This window comes from Tupaia chinensis, unplaced genomic scaffold (assembly GCF_000334495.1).
Source record: "Tupaia chinensis unplaced genomic scaffold, TupChi_1.0 Scaffold000401_1, whole genome shotgun sequence".
NCBI lineage: Eukaryota > Metazoa > Chordata > Mammalia > Scandentia > Tupaiidae > Tupaia > Tupaia belangeri.
In genome coordinates this window covers 10,625-14,546 of record NW_006159903.1, presented here as the reverse complement: position 1 = coordinate 14,546, position 3,922 = coordinate 10,625, and the positions used below count along the sequence as shown (strand labels likewise).

The window sequence follows — 3,922 nt, the reverse complement described above, 5'->3', positions numbered from 1 at the left end:
TTTAACAAAAAAAAAAAAAAAAAAGGGAAGACAGAAGCAGGGAGAGACAGGAACTGATAGACAGAGAGAGAAGGCTGGGGATGCAGAGGGGGCTCCCTACCGCTAGCTTGTTTGTTGGAGGCTGAATTATTAGTAGAAAATCTTCATTCCCTTAAAAATCTAGTTCACAGTAGCCATGTGGAAACTTGTCCTGAAGGCCCGTGGCTTCTTCTGCCGCTAGCTCATTTGTTGGAGGCTGAATTATTAGTAGAAAATCTTCATTCCCTTAAAAATCTAGTTCACAGTGGGTTTTGTTGTTCTTAATGGCTGAATAGTATTCCATAGAGTATATGTGCCACAGTTTTTCAATCCATTCAGTGTGTGGAGGAGTGGGGCCTGGGGAAAAACATTTGAAGGAGGGATATGAAGACAGCATTGTTGAGACAGGGAGGTAGAGTTATATTTTGATCAACTCGACGGGGAGAAATTTTCACATATTGAAATGATCACCTTGTAAGCTAACTAAAGTGATTAAATGTATTAAAAAATATAAAAAAATTATCCTGAATAAGTTCTCTTTGAAGTTTCTGATCTTGAGCAACATATTCAGAAAGTCCTTGTTCTATTGCCAGAGGGAAAATGTTCGAGATAAATTTAGAAAACAGAGTTGGAGTCATTTGAACCCATTCTGGTGTGAGTATACAGGCCTTCACAATATTTGCCATAGTAGAAGATGTGACCTGAGACGGTGTTGTCTGGGCTTCTAAAAGTAAAGCCATTCTGTTGTAAATGTGCTTTTCTCAACATGTTCCATGAACAGCTTTATAAGGCCACCTTTTAAGTCTTTGTTAAACTGGTTTTAATATAAAGCTTTCTCATATATAGAAAAAGAGGCATAATGCTCTGTGATGCTCCCATGTATTGTCTAAGAGCTGTATTAATTCTTTTAGTATAAAGATCTGCAGGACTGGCTTGCAACTCTTCTGAGATGCTAAGTGATAATTTTTTTTTTCTTGAAGAGAGGTTTTTGCTATAGTATACACGCTCTAACTGGAAAGACAGAGAGAGACAGAGAGATAGCAAGAAGTCACCCCAAGGTGGGATGGCCATGTCTCAATTCCTTCTCCTCCAGTTTCTTCTTAGGATCTTGGGCATAATATAGGCATAAACACAAGCATAAACACGTGCTCTGTGTGAGTTTAAGCCACTGAGTCTGGGACTTGAACCACAGCCACAACTACATGGGAGTCCAGCAATGTAACCATAAACACCATCTGCTGGTCCCTCTAAGTGATTAATCTTTTAAATCAGATCACTATACATCTGTTCCAGTTACTGGCTTACACACTCAAACACACAGCTGTATATCTATTCATAGGATATAGGGATATAGTTATCCAGATTCTGTATTAAAATTTCACCTATGACACTATCCAATTTTGTCCAGAATTTTTTTTAGAGAGGAAGTTTTCCTACAGAGCATGTTTGATTGCCAGAGAGAGACAAAAGATAGACACAGAAAGTGAGAAATCATCCTCTGTGGGAGATGGCCATGTTTCAATTTCTTCACTTTTATTCTATTCTCAAGATTTTTGGCACACATACACATGTGTCTGGCATGAATTTCAACCTGCTGTGTCTGGTACTTGAAACACAGTTGATCATATCAACATCCAGAGCCTGACCACTAAGTGACCTGAAGCCTCCAGTATGTGCTCTTGTATTTTTAGTAGTGATATTCATTAAGAGCTTGGAGGTGGAGGTGTTGAGGTTGATAGTAGAGCTGGGGTGGGGGTTGCCTTGGCTGCAGCCAAGTGGTAACTCTTTATCATCACAGTCACCTCCTAGGCCTCCAGTGGTTTGGGGGACCCCATTGAGAATCCCTCCTTTGTGCCTTCCTATCCACAAAGACAGCTGACACCACCAGCAATGCCCCTGAAAACTCTCAGGCAGGAACTGAAATCAACAGTGGGTGGTGGAGGTGGCAGTGGATGCAGAAAACCTTACAAGGTAGCCTCCTAGTTGTAGTTCTGGTCATCCATCATCACTCATAGCTGTCCCCCTCCTCTTCTATGCTTTCTTCCATCCTTCTCCCTCTGCCCCCTCCCTGCACCAGCCTGCCTAACAGGAACCTGCTGCCTGTCACAACTCCTTTGGTCAGTGGGCTCAGCTACCTCCTGGAGCTCACATTGCCAGGGACAGAAATAAGCTGGTGGTGAAGGCTGCGATGTACCAGGTGTCTTGCTCTCCCCAGGTCTGCCCTCTTGGAGATGCTGAGGATGGTGGTGAGTGCTCGGGAGCTCTCCTACTGGGATCAGCAGTTATAAAGTAGTAGTACCATTCAGGACATTTTATCTGTATTAATTTTATTTTTAATATCTGAGAGCAATTGGGGAGAAATGATCTCTCAGAAACTTTAATATGCAATTTTCATAAACACAAGTTTCTGCATAATTTTTAAACTTATACAAAACTGTTCTGTATTTTTAAAACATGCATTTAGGACCAGCAGGTTACATGGTGGTTAAGGCACTGGAGTCCCACCTGGTAGAGAGCAGTTCTAGTCCCAGACATGGTGGCTTGCTTTCTCACATTTTCTCTCTCTCGCTCTTTCTCTCTCTGATGAATGTGCATGTTCTACAAAAATGTTTTTAAAATATAGCAATAATAAATAAAATAATTATAAAAAAAGCCCTTTTTACCTGTCCCTTCCTTTTTTGGGGGGAGTGTCAAATATTTTATATTATATGTATATTTTAATTGCTTGTTTTAGGAATATAAGAAACCCATGGTATCATGGTAACTCATGAGTATATTTATAAAATGAGAAGTTTTCTATCAAAATACATTTTTTACTGGGAAAATGAATAAAACAAATAGATCTACACAAAATAAACAATATCTTTGGTAGATTTCAGCACAGGACAGTCCTATAACAAGCATATTCCCCTTATTCTCTAGAGCTGCTCAACTTCCAAGTTCAGAATTTTTAAAATATAATTAATTGTGATTTTATTATGTTGACATTCATGTCTCACTTCACGTCATTTTTAGTCAAGCTCTGAACACTTATAATATTCTGATGGTAGCCAGCAGACAGCATAGCTATTACCTGGCTGGACTCCCACATGGCCAACTATGGTACAAGTCCCAAACCTGGAGCCTTGAAACTCACTCAAGGCGCAAATATGTTCATGCTCAAGATCCCAGGAGTAGAATGGTGGGGAAAGATTGTGGCATGCATGGGCATTCATGCTGGGAGGTGATTTCTCACTTCTCTCTCTCTCTGTCTCTCTCTCTCTCTGTCTCCCAGGAGTGCAGGTACCCTATGGAAAAAAAATCTCTTTAAAAAATTCTCCAGTTGGTTTTTGGGAGCTTGTTCAGCAGCATCTGGAACATGGGAGGTGGCAGCGTCTGCTACAGCACCTGAGGCAACTTTTGTGGGTGCCCACACACAGCAATGGCATTGGTCAAAGAGTCCACCATCTTCTCTTACTCATCTTGGGCTAGCAACTCTTTAGCATGCTGAATTTCTTCAGGGAAAACTCTGAACTGCTCCCGCATTTTTAAGGTCAGGTAACTTGGAAAACTTCTGTTTCTTTCTTCATTGTTGTAGCCTATTTTAGAAGTTGAGGTCAATCCTTTGCTTTCAATCAAATTAAATGCAGTACCAGATGAACAGGGCCTGGCGCACCCCAGAGGTGGTTGTGGTGCTGTTCTGGCCCACCATCTTTGCCTTACTGAGAGCAAAGGTGGTGCACTCACATCCATTGCCAGCTGGCCATGGAGGCATTAGGTCTTAACTATTTAAGTATATAAATATTTTGATTTAATTATATAAATATTTTTATTTTTTAGAGGATTCAGTTTTTAGTACAAAAAGTTTTTTCTTCCATGAGAGAGACTGATAGCACCCTTAAGAGAGTCTTAATATCATGATTAA

The 3,922-nt window shown here is 40.5% G+C and overlaps 2 pseudogenes; both read right to left on the bottom strand.

The window, feature by feature from the left end:
• Positions 1 to 539: 539 nt before the first annotated feature.
• On the bottom strand, positions 540 to 2,553 carry LOC106735460 (CDK2-associated and cullin domain-containing protein 1-like; annotated as a pseudogene).
• A 460-nt stretch (positions 2,554 to 3,013) lies between these two features.
• On the bottom strand, positions 3,014 to 3,709 carry LOC106735461 (mitochondrial import receptor subunit TOM20 homolog; annotated as a pseudogene).
• Between the last annotated feature and the right edge of the window lie 213 nt (positions 3,710 to 3,922).